Genomic DNA, 22,333 nt, shown 5'->3' with positions numbered 1-22,333 from the left:
GGGACACTATTACTACTGAGGCCACTGTGGGGGACATTGTTAATACTGAGGCCACTGTGGGTGGCACTATGACTACTGAGGCCACTGTGGGGGACACTATTATTACTAAGGCTACTGTTGGGGTTACTATTACTAATGAGTTTATTGTGGGGGTCACTGTTACTACTGGGGCTACTGTGGGGGTCACTGTTGTTACTGAGGCCACTGTGGGGGACACTGTTACTACTGAGGTCACTGTGGGGGTCACTATTGTGACTGAGGCTACTGTGGGGGTCATTATTATGACTGAGGCCACTGTTGAGGTCACTATTACTAATGAGGCCACTGTGGGGGACACTATTGTTGCTGAGGCCACTGTGGGGGACACTGTTACTACTGAGGCCACTGTGGGGGTCACTGTTACTACTGAGGCCACTGTGGGGGTCACTGTTACTACTGAGGCCACTGTGGGGGTCACTATTACTACTGAGGCCACTGTGGGGGACACTATTACTACTGAGGCCACTGTGGGGGTCACTACTGGGCCACAGTAGGGGTCACTGTTTCTGATGAGGCCACTTTGGGGGACACTATTATTACTTAGGCCACTGTGGGGGACACTGTAACTACTGAGGCCACTGTGGTGGTCACTATTACTACTGGCGCCACTGTTGGGGTCACTATTGTTACCGAGGCCACTGTGGGGAACACTATTACTACTGAGGCCATTCTGCATGTGGCAGCATACCTCAAGCTGAATCAGTGTATGTTTACACATGGTGGAAATGCTGTGGAATGTCTGCAGGAGAAATTTCTTTAGGAATTTCCGCATCAAAAATACAGTCAAAATCCACACTATCGCTATGGATTTTGACAAGAAATCAGTTGTGTATCAACAGCTGCTTTTATACTATGCAGTGCCCCCTTCCCCCCTCACCTCCCAATGTCAGCGCTCAGGTCAGGTGCAGCCACTACAGGCCGCTGAGAACCAGAAGCTGGGGAGCGCTGACAGCCGAAAGCCTGTGGAAGTGAGGGGGAGCGCCACATCTAATATAAATAGGCATACATGCTTTTCCTTTGCTGTACCTTTGGTGTATGATGTTGGTGTCATTAGATGACACACATGCTCACCACTGCCGTAAAATCATCAAATGTGAGCTTAATACATTCAGGGACCTGTCAGGCGGGTGGAAAGTTACAATGTTAATTCTATGGGCGGCGCTGCTGTGCTTCAAGCATGCGCTGGAATGAGTGAAGTGTTGCTAAGCAACACAGCATACACTGCTAAGCTGCAATGTACATTGCCCAACCAAGAGCAATAGAGAGACAGAGAGAGACAGCGATAGAGAAAGCAATAGAGTGAGAGAGCGATACAGAGAAAGACGATAGAGAGTGAGAGAGAGAGATGGAGATAGAGACTGAGAGAAAGAGTGATAGAAACACAGAGAAAAAGCACTAGACAGGAAGAGAGAGATAGTGAGACTGACAATGAGAGAGCGATAGTGAGACTGACACAGAGCGACAGAGAGAGCAATAGACAGAAAGAAAACAATAGAGAAACAGACACAGGGAGAGTGATAAACAGAGAGAGCAATAGAGAGACAGAGACAAATAGACAGAGAGCAATAGAGAGACAGACAAACAGAGAGAGCAACAGAGAGACAGAGTGATAGAGAGACAATATAGATAGCAATAGAGACAGAGAAACCGAGAGAGAGTGATAGACAGACCGAACAAGAGCAATAGACAGAGAGCAATGGAAAGACAGAGAGAGATAGCGATAGAGAGATACAGAGAAAGCGATGGTCATAGAGAGAGCACTAGAGAGAGTGATATAGAGAGAGCGAGAGACAGATAGTCGGAAAGAGACAGAGAGACAAAGCAATACTGAGACAGAAAGAGAGAGAGACAAACAGACAGAAAGACAGACAATGAGAGACAGACTAACAGAGAGAAGGAGACAGACATAGTGAGATATTAGATATCTGCTCCAAATACAAAGTGACACTCTAAATAATCACCTAACCAAGCAGATTTAGAAGTTCACAACCACCACTTATGAAATATTTAATGTTCGCTTAGTGAACATCAGGTCAATCTAGTAGTATGAAATCAGCTGCGCGTACACAACTGATTTCCAGTCAAAATCCACACCAATGGTACTCCAATGCTCCAGCTAGGAAATAAAACACAGGGCGTTCCTCTCAGTCTATTTTGAAACGGCCCTGCCGGTTTTATAATGACGGAGGTAAAAATCATACGTCACAATTAGCCCTGCCCCCTGACGTGTTGGTACTTTGCTATAAATAAGTGGGTTTTGGGTAGCAGCTTGTCTCTAAAAGGCACTAGCCTGGTGAACAGCTATCAGAGAGGGTCTCAGGCAGCAGACTTCCACTGCATGAGAGGTTGTGCCAGGATGAAAAGTTATTCCCTATTCATAGGAAAGGGAAAAACTCTGAGAATGGTGGATGTCCAACTACTGGTATCTGAAAAACGAGGGTCCCGAAAGCCCCAGCTGAATGGAGCAGCAGTAGTCGAGCATGCGCACTGCCACTCCGTTCATGCAAATTGGACTGCCTGAGATAGCCAAGTGCTGGAAATCATCTATTTCCAGCAGTCTCATAAAATGAATGTAATAACAGGGCACACATTTAGTTGCTGCACCGTTCATTCTTGGACACATTGGGTATTTGGAGTGTCCAAGAATTAACAATGGGTGTTTTAGCAATTGGAGTTTCAGTAGGGAAACCTAAGCTTGTAGTGTTAGGGGTTTTCCAAGTAATGAAAACACCAGTGGCAGCAATCAGAGGAATTGAATAAAATAAGTAAAACCACAGTACTCATATCTCCGCTCCCCCCACTGCCGTTCCAGTTTTCTGTTTACATACGGCTATAGTGATTACATGATTGTTTACCCACATGACTGCTCCAGCCAATAGAAAGCCCAACAGGGTCATCATCAATAATGTCCCATAAACCTGCCGGGGCCTTCTAACATAGAAGCCAACATTTATGGGACATCAGTGGGTCTTCTGGTCCGGTGAGTTCACCTGCCAAATGCTGTGGAGCCTGAGTGTCTGTCATAGCTGGTGGTGCGACACAAGTACAGAATAGCGCGGCGGTGACAGATGGAGGAAGAAGTGGCATGTTTTGGGTTTTTTTAAAATAACTTTACTGAACATTTGCATAATGAATGGTAATATGCTCCATAGGAGCGTTTGTGTACTTTACATTGTGGAATAATTCGGCATCAACCCACTTAAAGCGACAGCACTCAAAATAGCTACTACGATCCAAAATATGCATTTTCTTCAAGTGGTGTTCCTCACCATCAAATACATGTGAGTCCACCACTCCTACAGTGGCCAGGAATTTAATCTTACGCAGTCCTAGGGTTAGCAGTACACACACTTGTACAATACAAATCACATGCTAGTGGCATCACCACTACATCACTGGGGGAAATAAAGCCTCTCTCTTTAGCCCCCAGAGAGGCTATGAGAATAAGGCACCATCCAGCACCCTTCAAAATGGCACCCTGTGCCCTGTACTGCCGCTCTCCTCATGAGCTATGGCCAAGGCCAGCAGAGGTGAGGCTCCCTACAAAGCAGAGTAGTGCTGTTCTCCTCTTCCAGTGCTCAGCCAGTACTCCTGCCTCCCATCCTCCTCCCATCCAGTTTCCAGATTGGAGGGATCGAGGCTTATCACAGTGGCCATCGTCTGTTTCTGTCAGCAGTTGCTTGCTGCTGCTGTGTAAGGGGGAACTCTGCACAGCACTACTCCCCTACTTGCCAAAGTGGAGATTTGGCGACATGCTGAGTATATTGATGTTATATAGTTTAGGGCACATGGAGTCCAAAACTGTATTTTAAAAAAGTCAAAAGATAAACCCATTCAACCATATTAAGCCCTACCTGAAGCAGGACGTAATATATGAACATTTAAAAATACAATATACTGCAATATTTAAGATGTTGTAGAAGCGATCACGAAATCTCAAGTTCTAGTCCCCTTAGGGGACAAAAAAAAAAGTAAGATAAAGTCCAATAAAATTAAATTTATTTTTCCCACAAAACAAACTAAACATAAAAAAATAAATATAATTGGTATCACCGCATCCAAAAAAGACCAAACTAAGTACCACATTATTTATCTCACATAGTGAATGCTGTAAAACAATACATAATGCCAGAATTGCATTTTTTGGGGTCACTTCATCTCCCAATAAAAATGAAATAAAAAGTGATCAAAAGTGGTGTATACCTCAAAATGTGTTTGTTCTCCGTAAGAGAAACCAAGAAATCTTGTAGATATGATAGCTTTAATATCTAACAAAAATACATGATGTTATAGTGAGCTTTTTGACCTACGTTTACCTAAAAATGGTAACAAATAAAAACTAAAAATCTCACTCCACAAATATAAGCACCGACACTGCCTCATCAACAGAAAAGAAATTATCTGAATATGATGACAAAAAGCTTTTTTTAAATAAAAGGGATTTACATTTTAAAAAAATCTATAAACCTAGTGCTGTCATATTGGTACTGACCCATAACATGTCTTGTCATTTTTACCACACCATCGACACCTCAAAAGCACACACACCCCTTCCGAAAAATGGCACAACTGCATTTTTTTCCATCTCGCCCGACCTGAAAATGTTTTGAAGTTTTCCAATATATTTTATGGGGCACTAAACTGTACCATTAAAAAATACAAATAGTTCCCCAAAAAACAAGCCCCCATACTGCTATGTTATAGAAAAAAAAAGAAACGTTATAGCTCTTGAAAGGTGAAGGTGAAAAAGCTAAAATCCTAAAAATGTCTGGTAGTTAAATGGTTGAACGGCATTTCTCCCTGAAGGAAAAAAAAGAGTTCCCCCAAGTCACCCTGTTATGGAATGTAATGGTGCCAACTTCCAATACACACCATTATAGCACTCATTGAGGTGGTTGGACTGTTTACTACTTATTACCAGCTGCTATGTGAGGGACCGCAGGCAGCGAGTTCAGGCCTTTCCCAGCTTTCTGGGTCGATGTCAGTCTGATGGACAACAACTAGAGTTGAGCGAGCGTAGTCGGTAAGGACAGATACTCGAGCGAGTATAGTCTTTACTGAGTACCTGCCTGCTCGCCCGCTAAGATTCGGATGCCGGCAAGGGGCAGGGAGCGGCGGGGGAGAACGGGAGATCTCTCTCTCTACTCCCTGCTCTCTCCTGCTCACTCCTGCAACACAGCGCTCACCCCCGCCGACACCCGAATCTTTGCGGGCGAGCAGGCAGGTACTCAGTAAGGACTATACTTGCTCAAGTATCTGTTCTTACCAAGTACGCTCGCTCAGCTCTAACAACGCTTTATTACCTGTAAAACAGGAGAACGGTAAGGATCCTTTTAGACAAGCCAATTCTCGTTTGCACGAGTGAGTGACGTCACCACCAGCTCATCCGCTCTCATGCATCCTGTTAATACAGGCAGATCCATCATTGACTTGTTCAACGAGAATCGTTTTGTATCGTTCAGTCTTACAAATTAATGAATGTGAAACACTGAACGAGCACAGATTAAACAGAACGATAAGTGAACGAGCCAACGACGATTTATATACCTGCATAAAATGAATGATGAGTGAAAAACGAACCATTCTCGTTCTTCATTCAGTTGTTGACTCCAGTTTAGATTAAATTTCACTTTCACTCATTTGAACAAATGTTTGGATGATAATCGTTCCATCTAACAGAACCTTAACTTGTGACCCAGTGGTCTGAAGTATCATAGTCTGTCAATAACCTTCAAGAGTCTGTCAATCAAGGTTAAGAGTTGTTAAAGGGATTGTCCAAGTTTAAGGAAACCTCTCCCCTTGGTCCCCCATGCAATAGAATAAAAAAAATCAATAGTTACCTCTCCCCGCTACCCTGTTCCTCCTCCGCCACCAGCTCTCTTCTCCCTGTGACGTCAGCTTACATACTGAGCCCGTCTACAAACAAGCTGCAGCAGCCAATGACAGCACCCAGCGATCATGGCTGAGCACTGTCATTGGCTGCTACAGAAGATTTATGGAACTACACAGCTGTCTGTAAGCAGAGTATGGAGACCAGAGCTGGTGGTGGCAGACAAATGGGAGAATGGGGAGATTTGAGTAACTTCTGATTTATTTTAATGCATGGGGGACCCAGGGCAGGGGTTTCTCTTAACTTGGACAACCCCTTTAATCAGAATCCTGGCCCGGTTGACCAGGATCAACAAGAAATTATATTTGTCTTACTAAACAGTCTGTCAGCAGTGAATACCCATAGCATCTCTGTACCCAACCGACCGGGAATCAATTTCTCTCCAGTTCTCCAGTATGAACAATCACAGAAAACGGCCATATACTTATTGACTAAGGAGTGCATATAGCTGCATCCTCTCACCATGCAGGTAGCAAACTAGTATGGGTTCAACTTACTTCACCAGAGGACAACTGCCATTAGGACAATTGCTACAGCCCTGTAGCACAAACCAGCTCCCTTCTTCCCCTGTCAACAGCTTAGCTGTGCTCCCCATCAGTCCATACTTCCTGTTCCTTCAACTTAGTTCTGTTCTTCTGTTCCTATTCCCCCTTAAGGAAACGGGACCAAAAAAACTCCAGCATTTAATATGGAACAATATCAACTTATATCTCCCCCCCCCCCCCCATCCCCTTTACAGCTGCACAAGAGGCAACTACATGACTTAGTTTATTGATTTGTTATTTATGGGGCAGAGGTGGCTTCAGTAGAAGGTAGTGAGCACGGTACAAACTAACCTAAGGCTGGCCCTGATCAGCATCGCTGGTCCTCTATTCCCAGTGGCTTAAAAATGACAACTATAGGCCCATTTGGTTGCTATTAGTGGGTAAAAGAATTGTGCCATAGTGCCAAAACATTTAGGGGGCTTTTTTTATGTCTTCCACATTTTTGTTGGAATTTCTAGCTGTAAATATGGGAGCAGAACATATTTGGCTCAGCATAACGGTTCACCATGGAAGCTGCAAAGTCCATTTCGCATGTTAAATTCTATTTTTTCACTCCACTGTCATCACATCTCAGGAATGAACATTGATTTAATTTACTTCAACTTAATTTACCTGAAAGATACTTTACCCGTCTGCCGGAAAAAACATCTCATATACCAGCCGTAAATTACTGTACGCTACTTACAAATCAGGAAGAAAGGAAAACCGTCTAAGAAGGAAAAAGTTCTATGGGCCCAGCAGCTGGACTGGCATCTGTTATATGCTGCCATCTTTTATATATTTAGCTACTGATTTGTGGGATAGGTAGCATCCCTCTGTGACGTAGTAATACCTTGTAATAGGCGTCTAGCAGACTCCACAGATGTTCAACCCATTAACGATGTTTATGTACGTCTTTGGTCACCATAGGGGCTTATGGAGTGGACTGGCAGGTTCGCTGTGCAAGTCAACTGATGCCCATCCACAATGTTGACTATTGTGCATTTAAGGCGTTAGCCTAGGGGTGTCCCTCCCGTCACTTTATCACCCCCTATTACACTGGAGGGGTGCACATGGCAGCCTGGGTTCCCATTGAATGCTCCCAGGCCTGTTGTGTATTCAAGCCTCTCACTGCCTATAGCAGGGCTTTATAGGCAACAATGAAGAGTACAGTAAAACTACTATCAAGTGATCAGCTGTATAATATACTGCAATATTTCTATATTTGATCACATGTTCACTTAATGGGACTGCCAAAAAAACCATTAAATTAAAGGGTTTCTACCACAATTGGAATTATCTACTATACAAAGGATAGGGAAAAACTTGCTGATCGTTGGGAGTCCCACCGCTGGGAGGAGGAGACGGAATGGAGTGCGGGTCGTGCAAGTGCACTAGTGCTCCATTCACGTGCAATAGAAGTGCACAGAAACTGCGCACCAACCAATCGGGTATTTACGTCAGCTACCTTGAAATGAATGGAGCGTCATAGTGGGGTGACTTGTAATTGTGGCCCAATCTCATTAAGTTTGGAGTTAAAATAAAGCAAAATCTTTCCGCATAAAAATCCAAATTTTAAAATATAATTGAAGTTGTTGTATCCATAAAGGTCTATTAATATTAAACTATTAATATAGCGCTTTATTTATCCTACATGGTGAATGTCGTAAAAATGACACAGAACCAGAACTGTTTTTTTTTTCAATGCCCCCCCCCCCCCATCTCCCCCAAAAATGGAATAAAAAGTTGAATGCAAAAATTGGGTAAATAAAACTGCAGCTCGCTCTACAAAAAACAAGTCCTCACAAAGCCCCACAGATGGAAAATGTACTAAGGTTTGGATCTCAGAATGTGGCGACAAAGTAATTTATGAAAAAAAAGAATTTTTAAAATAATAATCTGTATTTCTAAAGCATCAGCACTTTACAAGTCAGAGGGAACGTGAAAACATAAAATAAGACATAATATATAGTATAAAACCAATGGAAAATGTTAACAATTTTACCAATAGCAGTGAGGTACAAGTACTTGTTCTGTGCAATAGTTCAGCCATCTGTTATAATAAAAAGGTTAATAATATACATAAAGCTGTGCGCCACTTACCAGCCAGTATCAGTGTATATATAGATATGAGGTATATTGGGGTGTATGAGATGTGGGAGAATGCAGTAGCATAAGGGAGTCAAGTATCCAAGGGGGAATATAGGAACAGAATAAATAGAGAAGAGATAGATTAGAGAATATGGTAGGCCTTCCTAAAAAAGATGTGTTTTTAGGACACACATAAAACTGCGGATATTGGGAATTAATCTGATTGTCTTGGGTAGCGCATTCTAGAAAGCTGGTGTAGCTCAGGAAGACTGAAGTGGAAGGTTCAAATTAAAGAGTCTAAGGTCATTAGCAGAATGGAAAGCACTGATAGGGTGGTAGACAGGGATAAAAGAGGAGATATAGGGTGATGTAGTACTGTGGAGAGCTATATTAATGAAAGTATAAGTTGTATTCTATAGTGGATGGGAAACAAGTGCAGTGACTGGCCCAGGGGGGAGCCATCGGTGCAGTGACTGGCCCAGGGGGGAGCCATCGGCGCAGTGACTGGCCCAGGGAGGGAGCCATCGGCGCAGTGACTGGCCCAGGGGGGGAGCCATCAGCGCAGTGACTGGCCCAGGGGGGGAGCCATCGGCGCAGTGACTGGCCCAGGGGGGGGGGAGCCATCGGCACAGTGACTGGCCCAGGGGGGGAGCCATCGGCGCAGTGACTGGCCCAGGGGGGGAGCCATCGGCGCAGTGACTGGCCCAGGGGGGGAGCCATCGGCGCAGTGACTGGCCCAGGGGGGGAGCCATCGGCGCAGTGACTGGCCCAGGGGGGGAGCCATCGGCGCAGTGACTGGCCCAGGGGGGGAGCCATCGGCGCAGTGACTGGCCCAGGGGGGAGCCATCGGTGCAGTGACTGGCCCAGGGGGGGGAGCCATCGGCGCAGTGACTGGCCCAGGGGGGAGCCATCGGCGCAGTGACTGGCCCGGGGGGGGGAGCCATCGGTGCAGTGACTGGCCCGGGGGGGGAGCCATCCCCGCAGTGACTGGCCCGGGGAGGGAGCCATCCCCGCAGTGACTGGCCCGGGGAGGGAGCCATCCCCGCAGTGACTGGCCCAGGGGGGAGCCATCCCCGCAGTGACTGGCCCAGGGGTGAGCCATCCCCGCAGTGACTGGCCCAGGGGGGAAGCCATTGGCGCAGTGACTGGCCCAGGGGGGAGCCATTCCCGCAGTGACTGGCCCAGGGGGGAACCATCCCCGCAGTGACTGGCCCAGGGGGGAGCCATCCCCGCAGTGACTGGTCCAGGGGGGAGCCATCCCCACAGTGACTGGCCCAGGGGGGAGCCATCCCCGCAGTGACTGGCCCAGGGGGGAGCCATCAGTGTAGATGCTGGATAAAAAGATCAGCCTGGCTGCTGCATTCAAGATGGATTGGAGAGGGGAGAGTTTAATGATAGGAAGTAGTACAAATTATGTGTTAGAATTGGGCAGAACTGCAGAATGCAAGTGAACCTCTCTCTTTTTACCACACTGTAAAGGCTGTAAATACAAAATCATAAAAACAATGGTGAAGTTTTTTTTCCACATGTTGAAATGTTTCAAAATTAGAGATGAGCGAGCGTACTCGTTAAGGGAAATTACTCGAGTGAGTATGGGCATTTTCGAGTACATGCCTGCTTGCCTGAATAGATTCGGGGGGCAGCGGGGGGGGGGGGGAACGAGGGGGAGATCTCTCCCCCCGCTCCCCCATGCTCACTCCCACAACTCACCGCTTACCCCTGCCGGACCACAAATCTTTTCGGACGAGCAGGCATGCACTTGGAAATGCCCATATTCACTCGAGTAATTTCCCTTAACAAGTACGCTCGCTTATCTCTATTCAAAATATTTAAATACATTATATAGTACATTAAACATGTTGTCCTGTTACTAGGCAATCCCTTTTCAATAGAACCCCCTGTATGAACATAATAAACAGAAGTATACTTACTCCTCCATGGCCACCGGGATCCAGCACTGCTGTTTGCTGTAGTCCCGGTGATTGTTTCGCCAGACGATGTAACAGGAAATCACATGACTGCTGCTCATCCACCTGGCAGAGGCGCTCACATCCTGGGCACCATGATGCTAGGAGTTCAAAAACATGACACTGCAGCCTCGCACTGACTGCAGCAGTCATATGATTCCCTGTGACATCATCAGGCACAACAATCACACAGGGGTCCTATTGAAAAGGGGTTGTCCAGTAAGTGGACAGCCGCTTTAAATGGTACCATTAAAAAAATATGACTCGTTACACAAAATACAAAAGTCATACAGATATGTCAATGTAAAAACAAAATTATGACTCTTGGAAGGTGGGGATAATTAAACAGCAACAAAAAATTAATGTGGAGAGAAGAGGTTAATTCTTCTGGGTGTAATTAGGAACACAAGTAGGATTGCTATTTGGGCGGTAGGTGACCAACCTTCTCAGCATTTGACATGGGAGCTCCATGTGCTTATTACATTTTTACATAATAATTGGCATTTTATATGGCCCACCAGACATTGCTTACTAAAGGGGTTATCCAGGAAGTGCCCAATGGGATGCATCAAGATCAGCACAGAAGCCACTGCTCCAACCCCTACGTAGCGGCCGGCACTCATAATTGGAAGTGCAGCTCTCATTGAAATCAATGGAAACTGAACCTGCAATTACAAGCTCAGGCGGTTGCTGCCTCTACTCACCCTGCCTGCAGCTGCGGTCCGGCGGCTCAGTGCAGAGTTTTTAACCGCTGATGATGAGGTGAGAGGTCAGCGGTCACACACTAAGCAGCGGCTGCTGCTGGACCGGGCTGGGTGAGTATAAAGCTTGTAGGGATGATGCCCAACGAGAGGCCAATAGGGAGTTGCTATTGGTCTCTGGCTGAGACCAATAGCTACCTTACGGGACCACTATGGGGGTCACTGTTACTACTGGGACCACTATGGGGGTCACAATCGCTACTCCTAATAGGGGTTCTCCAGGACTGGAAAAAAAAAATCATGCTAGGGTTAATCTTAACCCCCAAAATATCCATTCCCATGTCTTTGTAATAATCTCTATAATTAAGAACATTTTTGACATGCTACGGTAAAATTTGTGAACCTGCTTTTAATTTTAAACAGACCTCATTCACCAAGCCAATTAAAATTTGCAAACAAGACGTCAGTGAGAATAAAATGAAGAAATACGTCAGCATACCTGCATAGCAAAACACAGAAGTGTAATAATAAAAGTGCCTCAGGTAAGAATACAGAGTAATACCAAGATAATCTATGGAACAGCTCCTGGGACTTGGACTTCACACATATGAACGCAAACCACTAAAACCCTGTAAAATAAAATGCCTGTACAGTCTGGGAGGACTTTGTATAATCGACACATTTTGTTTGTTTTATCAGCTGTAATGAGCTATATCGCGCTCTTACATAGAATAGACGACCCTGTGCATGCAGGGCAAAAATCGAAATATCCAATTATCCAAAAAAAATCCCAAAATTCTATTGGCTGTGTTGACAGTGTGGGCGCCAGATGTTGGCATTACTGTAACTTGATTTCTACTGTTTGACTGGCAAGGGCCCAGGGGTTACCTAGAGACTGTGTTAAAATAGAAAACTTGGCACAAAAAATAAACCAGTGATAACATCACAAGTGTTGGGTTTCATTTCCACCTCAAGACGGGAGGTGTTCAGCGATTCTCTATTTATTTATATTGAGATTTTATGATTTGAGTTTGCTCAAGGGTCAGAAAAAAAACTTTCTGTAGTAATTACTATACTGATCTGGTCTGCTGCCGAGAATGTTTCTGCAAAGTGTGGGCGAGAATTGGTAGGTGGCGGTCTCTGGGCCGTTGGCCCTTTTTGCCCTTTCTATGCAGTAAATGGAAACTTTATTAGAGAAATCAGTCGTTCTCTCTATGGAAAATAGACCGGTGACCCCGGAATGCAGCATTCAATCACGTGATTAGTGGATCAGTTTGTGTGTGCCTCCACACTACAATAAGGAAACCAAGTGATTTGAGCAACTTTCAACGAGGCAGGCTCATCGGTGCTAGACTAGAGGAGCCAAGATTTCACTGCCATCCTTCTGGTGTTTTCTTATGCAGCGGTGTGGCGTGTATCATCCAAAGAAAGTGGATCCTGTCAATATAAACAATGCATCGACAACAAGAGTCAGAACAGAATGTCAAGAATCAGGAGCTTAGCTAAAGGGTCTTGTACCCAGATGCAAAAGTTCAGCTTCCCCCCTTGCAACTACTTTCCTTGTGATCCGCCCCAAAAAATACACTAAATATATTATATACATACATACACACAATGGCTCAGCTTTAGCAATGTCTAAATAGTGCAGTCAACATGTAATAGTCAGGTACCAGTTCTACACAGTGATAGTGATTACAGTGCAGTTACCTCCAGTGATCATCTCAGATTGATGACATACACTTTCTCTTTTCTTCTTCATTTGGTCTAGACAACCATGAAGTTTTCCAATATCTATGACTCATCTCTGCACACTTTCCATCCTGCCACTACCCCCAATGCCCCTTCACAGTGTCTCCCACAATAAAAGTGCCCCCTCTTGTGCCCTACAAAGTAATGCTGCTCAAATAAAGTAATAATTCACTCATATTGACCACTACAAGACATTACGCCTGCTCCCTCCCAATGTAGTAGCACTTATTATTTATACCCCACATAGAAATAATTCTTTTCTTTATTCTGTGCAAAGTAATAATACCTGCAAAGTAGTAGTGGTGGCTTTGTGCCCCTTAGAGGGGATGCTTGAGTTTTTTGTTTTTTTTGCTGCTCCTCATGTATAGCAATATTAAATAATGGAATACTCCTCTCTCCCAGCTGCCGACAGCAACTCCATTCTCTCGGTCAGGACTGTGTTGATAGGCCGCAGCAGCCTGTGACATCCCATAAAAAGGCCGACTGCAGCCTATCTCATGTCAGCGCTTGAACACTGAAGTCTATGATTGGCTGCAGCAGCCTGCGACATCTTGTACACAGGCTGACTGCAGGCTGTCCATACAGCGCCATAGTGCAGACTTGAGTATGTGACACTGCAGCTGCGGGGAGATGGAGAGGTGCGTATGCGACTGTTAATCAGTTTTATAGACGGGAGGCAGGTTTTTTTTTTTATTTATTTAACTTTGACAACCTCTTTGACATAGCCCTCTACAAATAGAGCCCCCCCCATGTGCCCCTTTAAAATAATACAACCTCCCTGTGCCCCTTTAACACCTTAATAACCAAGCAAGGTAAATATATGGCGCTTTGTCATGGGCTTTAATCCCAGACGATAGCAGAAGTACAGCATGGGATTAAAGCATCTGTTCCTGCAATCAAGCAGCAGCAGGTCGGGTCCTTAGCTGTCAGACACAGCAGAGGACACGAAGGAGAAGAGATAATCGTTTTTTAACCGCCTTTGCTTTCTCCTTTCCAGGCTACATGGAACTTAATGAGCGCTATTTACTAAGGAATAAGGATTAAAATCGGAAGTGTTAGTTTCTGCTATGCGACCCAGCGATCACGTGACCACCGGGCGCCCTTTGTCACAGCAGAGCTGCAGGGTTCTAGCAGACCCTAATCAGCTTTGCCAGTGACTATTGTCACAACCGGGGGGAACCCGTTCCTGTACTTTATTTTAGCATTTATACTAATTTTTAAAAAACTATAAATGTTAATAAAATTATTTTAAAAGCTGAAAAATAGTCAATGAAAAAAATATTTAAAAAATAGCCCTATATGTCATGGGGGAAAAAAGCACCACAAAAATAATTTTGGTAGCTGAAGAAAATAAAAACAGGGCAGTAAAACCACTACATGGGTAAAGATCCCTAAAAAGCGTCTGGTCCTTTAGGACCAAAACAGCCTGGTAGTTACAAAAAAGTCCTAGAATATCTCTTATTATCACTATTGATGACTGGTGGGGACCCACTGCTCAGATCCCTGCCAATCAGCTGATTTCCGAGACTACTGTCATTGCCGTCAGGGTGGCTTCACACGAGCGTGTTTTTGCGCATACGTAGGTGCGCACCTATGTACGAGCAAAAACACGAGTGTATGCAGCTGCGTGCATTGTTTTCAATGGAGCTGCAACTGCTGCCAGCCCCCTGCATTCTTTTTCAGGGAAGGGCTTTACATATAAGCCCTTCCCTAAAAAAGAAACATTTTAGTGGAAAAAATAAATAAATAAATACTCACCTGCCTTCAGCTCCCGGGGCTCAGCCATGACTTCTGGCGCTGTCCCCGGTTCTGTAGTTCTGATATATGAGTAGCCGGGGATCTAAAACCCCCGCCTGCTGGTAGCTCTGATTGTGATTGGCTGAGTGCTTCAGCTAATCACAGTCAGAGCTACCAGCAGGCGGGGATTTTAAATCCCTGGCTGCTGATAGCTCAGAACTGCAGAGCCGGGGACAGCGCCAGAAGTCGCGGCTGAGCCCTGGCAGCTGAAGGCAGGTGAGTATTTTTATTTTTATTTTTACACTATTTTTATTGGATTTTCAGGGAAGGGCTTATGTTTAAAGCCCTTCCCTGAAATCCAATGACGGGGATGCCGGCAGCAGGATTCTCTACCGCAGCTGTCATGTGTGACAGCTGCGGTAGAGAATTGAAGAATTCCTCTGCTGCATCTGCCACAGATGTAGCAGCAGGGAATTCTTTTAACTAGCGGGGGTGAAGGAAACATCTGCCGCATGCGGCAGATGTGTTCTCCATCCCCACAGGGGTCATGGCAGCGGCGGAGAGGTAAGCATTTTTTTTTTTCGTTTTTTTACACTAAAATGTTTCTTTTTCAGGAAAAAGCTTATATGTAAAGCCCTTCCCTGAAAAGAATGCAGGTGTGCCAGCATAGCATTGTATTCAATGGAGCCGCCGGTAGCAGCCGCGGCTCCATTGAAAACAATGCGTGCATTCCCAATGGTGCACGCATATCCTATCTTTGAAGGCACGCACCTGCAAAGTACGGACATGTGCACACACCATAGGGAATGCATTGTTGCAAATACAAGCGTGTTTTTGTGCGTGCGTATGCTTCGTGTGAAGCCACCCTCAGGAAGTAGAAAAGCACTGACCACAGTACAGCGGCCCGGGTTGGAATTGCAGGTGCAGTTCTCATTCAATTCAATTGGAGCACGGCTCCTCCTTCCTTTTCATGCTCACTTTGTGACATCAGGAGAAACAGGAGGAGCCATGCTACACTCTGACTGAACCGAGCGATGGGTGACACGTGAGAATGGGTAGCGCTGCAGGAGTCGAGCGACAAGCAGGATGTGAGTGTGTGCAGTGCTGCTGTGTGTGCAACAGATGTTACTGTGCACTCATTGTTCACACGGATGGATAGAGGGTGGTAATATAAGTGATGAGGGGGCCTTGCAGTGATTTGTGATGTTTTGTAGCCCATATTTCTCTATGGAGCCGTCCTATGTGTGGAATCACACGAAAACACGGTTTTCATGCGGTGCAATGCAACTTTTACAATTGGAAATCCTACTGTAAAAGCCCTAAAATAATCCCTAGCTACATTAAAAAAAATCACCTTGGAGGCGCTGTCCAGCACCTCCTCTTGTGTCTGGCAGACTTGCCTGAAGTTTTCACTCAGCGCTTCCTGGTTATTCAATGAATGGCTGTGATTGGTTCACTGACCGCTGGCTCTGCTTGGCTGACCCGCGGCACTCGAGACCAATCACAGCCAGTGCTTCCTGAAGGCAGGATTTTTCAAACTTCTGACCAGGAAGCGCTGAGGGAAAACTACAAGCAAGTCTGCCGGGGACCTGGGGATACGAGCAGTGGACCTGGACAGCTCCACTTAGGTGATGTATTGTTTTTTGTGTCTTTTTGCTTTTTTTCATGCAGCTATGGCTTATTTTCAGGGTAGGGCTTACATCTTAAAGCCCCCTGAAAATCCCATCAACAGAGCGCTACAACGTCGTTCAAGTTTGTAGTTTCACAAAATCGTGATATCGCACAGAACACATATTTGCTCTCAGCGATATCGCTGTCGTTCGTGTGAAAGAAGCCTAAAGGATGAGATAAATAGAGACTGCATTATATTTCTACAGAACTTGGATGCCTCACATTTTTTGCCATATATTTCAAATACAAAAAACTATGTTTTTTCCCCCAAAAAAGAGCGCCACCCTTGTCCATAGGCTATATGTCGTATTGCACCCTAGTCTTATTCACTGGAATAGAGCAGAGCTGAAATACTATTTCAAGAGTGCTGTCATTTCTGATCTCCCACAACATCCACAGGACTACGGCTGTACATTTCTGTGCACTGTTGCTGTGAACTGAGAACCATTAGACAGGAAAATCTGATTTTGTTTTGCCTCTCAAAATAATTTAGCAAAAAGATAATGAATGAAATCTATTTTTTGATAACATTTGAGATGTAAGATTTTATAGTCCTTCCACTGTTTTCAGCTACACTTACACTTTTACTCCTTCTCTCTCCCCTTTGACTATTCACCAAGCAACTTTGAAGCTCCTCTTTGGAATTTTTTGATCTGGCAGCTTTCAGACATTTAATGCATTGGCAGAATAAAATAATGACTTCAGTTACTAAGTGCATACATAATAAACTCCGTCTACCCATAAATTCATACACTCGCAGGCCAAATTCATATCCCCATTTGGAATTCTCCCAGTTGAGACAGGTCTGTAAAGTGTTCGCCCATCGGCCGTAAAAACCCCACCAGCCAGCCGAGCCGGACAAGCGTTGATGGATTCTACCCATACAGTTAAAGGCAGTAAAAGCAGAAGGAGTTTTCGAGGCGGATATTAGTGGGTGGGCCCCCTCCTCTGTAGGGACAGCTCTCAAAAAGCTCAATATTTTTTACATTAACAAATTTTAAAAGACTAATTACAAGCAAATGGTCTCAACCGATGACACAAAATTGGACAGACATGAATACACAACAGAAATCCAGTGATTGCAGGCTTATAAATCACGAGGTTTGGGAAGAAAAAAAAACTCCCCTGATTAGAAAACAGAAGACGTTATAGACCAGAATAGGATCATTCTTATTTTATTGCCTCAATTATACGAAGGGTTAAGCGCGACCAGATGGAAAGTTTTCACTGTAAAATGCTGAATTGTAGTTGAGGTATTGATTTTATGATTCAATTACATATTTCTGTTTTTTGTAGCCTTTCGTACCTACAAGGGCTACTTAGATTTAACAAACAGTCCTAATGTAGTTATGGCACAAACATCACCGACTACAAGGGCGGTATCAGTCCTCATTTTACCCAACGAACAGGAAGTTATGAGACATTCTACACAATATACTATACACTGAGTAACTTTATGCTTGGGTCTTGCCGCTAATGAGTTTCCTAAAAGGAATGCTTTGCCCGTATAAGACAGTGCAGTAGGGTGTGTGCTTTATGGCAGCTGCAAAGAATGGGAGTCAATTGACAGTCAAATGTCAAAATACTGCAGTCACAGGGAAGTGAAGGAGTACGCCAACCCCCCCCCCCCCCCCCCCCCCCCCCCCCCCCCCCCCCCCAGAGACCAGGGTGAGCTGCATACAGAGCCTTATCTATTCATCACTACATTAGGAACACCTATTCAGTAGCGGGTTGGTTCGACCACCTTTTTGGACAATAGCAGCTTTCAGATGACGGGAAACAGATTTCACAACGTGGTAAACATCCTCCATACTCAACTTGACCCATGCCCGCTGCAGCAGCTCCGTCATTTGGAGCATGTCTGACAGCTCTTTCCAGCATATCCCAAACATGTTTAATGGGGTCACAGTCCGGTTAGTTTGGGGGCTGAAGCAGTATGGAGAATTCATTGTCACGTTCCACTAACCACTCCCTAATGATCTGAGCTCGAGGACACAGAGCGTTGCCTGTTGAAAGTTAGCACTGTGGTCAGGGAAGACTTTCTGAAGATTTGCGTGCTTATGGCTAGCTAACACATTTTTGTAGCGCTCACCATACCGTGGTTCATTACTTCTCAAGTGTGACTGTGAGAAGTACTGGCACCACACCTGGCACACACAATCTGCTAATGGTCAACGTCACTGAAGTCACCACATTTACCCATTACTGACAAATGTTGCCTTCTGCTGGCAGAAGAAAGGTCATTGCATTATTGGAGAACAGATTGTGACACAGCCGTCACATGATACCACATTACTGATCACAAGATGGCACACGCCAGCTGCTCCTAATGCAGCGATCATTCAGTACAGCCACTATGTTACCTTAATCAGTATGTTAGAGCTGTCATTAACTTGCCCACACTCTAATGATGCTGAGGTAACTGTTCAGATTATTCCAGTCTACACAGCAAAGCAAAGCTGACAAGTGAGCTACAGGAAGCATCAATCTACTGTGACTGCTCTAGTGGCCAGTGTGAGAATTGCAATATTTAAGTTTTTTTTATACCAATGGTTGTATAAAAAAAAATATTTTAAAACATAATAAAAATGTATCTATGCATGTCATTTTCGGAAATGCAGTTTAGTGCAAACGAAATGACTGCACCCCTCTCTGATGCTTTGAGTGCCAGAATAAAATTAGCACATCCCTTTAGCAGTAAAACTACATGAAAAGGGTGAGCATCAGAGGATCACAGTTTATAGCAAATTATTTCCAAATGTACCTCTTCTAAAAACTACAAATCCTTATTAATAACAAAATGTAGTCTCTAATACAACAAACATTCATATATACCTTTTATAGACGCCTTGATAGATCGCAGAGGTGGAGGAAGGCAAGACAAGACTTAACAATAGAATCATAGAAGTGACATATTACTGAACCACCTTATCACATGTATGACATACTTCTGAAGATCTACAAGTTGTTCAGATCAATATATGTAAATCATATTCTCACTGTATGACTTGTAAATAACCTCCCAAAATTGTCAACAGATGCTTCCAGGATATTCACGTTAAATTATCCCTAGATGATTCCTGCTCTTTCCCTATCTAATAACGGGGTGGTCGCCCTGAAAAGAGCGACCCCATTAATTAGTGGCTCTCCACTGGATTCCTCTAGCATTACCCTTACCCCATAGCCTGTATTCTCCAATACAAAACAGAAAACAAATCCCACCACAAATCCCCCTAAGCGTTATACAGGGTTCATCAAGGGAGTAACATTGGAAAACAAAAAATAAGCACACCTAGATAAGCAGCATATAATGTGTAAAAGATACATGACATACACAATGTTCTGGACACACACACACACACACATATATATATATATATATATATATATATATATATATATCAGGGGCACAGCTAATGGCTCAGGGGCCCGGGTGCAAAAGTTTTTCTTCGGGCACCCCAACTTCTCTAAACCCTTTTAATATATACACATTTTTGGGGGCCCCATGAGTTTTATGTATGCCCCTGGAGCAAGCACTGGGTAGCAGTGCCTATGTGTAAGAGGGTGATTGATGAACATTTCTCCTCTCTTTACTGTAATGGCTCTTAGTCATGTAGATGGGGGGCAATGCTAGGCTCCGCCCCCTGGTCAGACAATGCAGGGAGAGCGGAAAAGGCACTAAAGGAGTTAAGCCCAATCCCAAACCACAAATATTCTTAGCACTGCAAATGCCATATAAAGAGGAAATCCTGCTGCACCACAAGGAGGAGAGCAGCTGCTGGTGATGGGCAGCGGCATTGCTGAGAGCATAGAACTGTGGCCTGAGGAAAGAGAAGGAAACAGAAACTGCTTGCTGTCAGAGGGAGAGACTGTGTGACTACCCCAACCCAATGGGTCATCTGGACTCTGACAGGCTACAAGGGGAATAACAAGGTAGAGTTGTACTCCTGTCCTGAAGCAGCCTGGGAAACGGCAACTCCCATGCAACACAATTGTTAGTGGGGCGGGCCCCCAACAGATAGTTGCACACACTGCCAGGGAAAAAATAGATAAAAACCTATGCTTTTATAATATATAAAAACTATATATTATAATTATGTATTAATTATGTCTTATTATATTTAAGTAGCAGCCACGGTCTGTGTCCTCTCACTGGTCTCTGGAGCTCCGGCACAATTAATTGTACTCCTCAGCCATCGACAGAAGATTGCTCCCTGGTTCCGGGATTCATAAATCCCGCCACCAGGAAGCGATGGCTCTGATTGGTTCTCGAGTGCTGCAGGCCAATTAATGCAGCACTTGATGAAACAATGCGATGGCTGTGATTGGTTCATCGAGCACTGCATTCATTGGTTGAGCAGCACTCTAAGAACCAATCAACAGCCATCGCGTTGTGCAGGTGGGATTTTTGAATTGGTTGAGCCAAGTCGTCACTGCATCCCCGATGCCTTCTACTACATTTCTGGCTCTGACCACCGATGCGAATTAGCTGGGATCTCGAGCGGCAGACCCCCACTGTGAATACCCCTTTATGTGAAACAGTCAAAGCCCACAGGTTGGAAATTATTGCCATAAGCAAAAGGCAGACCAAGGAAATTTCCCAGATTTAATAGCATTGAGTAGACCTCATTTTTACAATAAGAGCCTCGGTAAAGATATCCGGGTGATGCTGACAAGATTGATACCTTGAAACACTATGTGAATTTAAAGCATAAATTTTAAGCTCGGCCAACACAACATCTTCCCCTCGTGACGGTGGTCGGCTCTTTTTTAGGAATGTATTACTCTTGTGATACCTGTGTACTAATATTTTATCCTCCATTGCTCTGACAGTTTAATCAGTGTGTTGTGGTGTAGAGAACATTCGATAAACTGGTTCCTTTCTTCCCGTACTGAAACCATAATAAATGTGCTCTTGTTTGAGATGGTAATAAGCAGTCTGCCGTTATTGCACTTGTCCAACTGTAATAGACTGAACTAATGTGTATTCCAAAATGTGTGAAGCTGCCAAAGGGCGGACTGTGCTGTGTATGTGTAAATGTACTCTTATTGGGAAATATTGGACAGAAATCTAGCAGTTCTTTGTTTTTTAGATATTGAACATTTATTAAATGAGACATGAGTATTATCCCTATTTTTTTTTAGGGGGACACAATGAATGGCACTGTGATAACATGAGGCCATGAGTTGGAATCCAACCAGGGCAACATTTGCACGGGTACTTGCATTGAGTCAAGTGTCTCTGTTTCCATTTTCATAGTGTGATTGCTCTCAGTAAGAGATCATTAGGTCAGCAGTGTTATCTGTGTTATAGATGTCTCTTACTTCCCAGTCACACATGAATCCTTTTGAAGAATTTAACCCTATGTTGCAAGTGTCAAAAGTTGTTATACAATTGTATTCCCAAATTCTTCTTTGCCGCTGATTTAAAAATCCCTTTCAATATAATAACTTTCATGTCTTCCAAGTTGTGTCTGTGACTAGAAAAGTGCTCCGCCACAGGGAATTCTGTCTTTCTCTGTTTAATTGTGTGATGATGAGATCTCATGCTCACTTTAAGTTTGTGTCCTGTTTCTCCAACATAAAGACCCCAAACAGGACATTTACTGCACCGGATCAGGTATACAACATTGGACGCAGAACATATGAGTGTCCCCGGGATCTTATAGTCCTGCTGAGCGCTATGTACCAAGGAACAATCACAGAAAATGGCCGTTACTTACTGACTGAGGAGGGCATATAGATGCATCCTCTCACCATGCAGGTAGCTGACTACCAAATGGGGGAGCGAATTACACCTGTGCAGGACACCGATGAGACAGACACTCACACTGCCTCCTGATAATGAGGAGGGGGACTGCTTGGCGTATACTCCCTTCATTTGGTAGTCAGCTACCTGCATGGTGAGAGGATGCATCTATATGCACTCCTCACTCAGAAAGTAACGGCCATTTTCTGTGATTG

This window comes from Eleutherodactylus coqui, chromosome 9 (genome assembly GCF_035609145.1).
Source record: "Eleutherodactylus coqui strain aEleCoq1 chromosome 9, aEleCoq1.hap1, whole genome shotgun sequence".
Classification (NCBI taxonomy): Eukaryota; Metazoa; Chordata; class Amphibia; order Anura; family Eleutherodactylidae; genus Eleutherodactylus; species Eleutherodactylus coqui.
Note: the sequence above shows the minus strand (reverse complement) of the source record.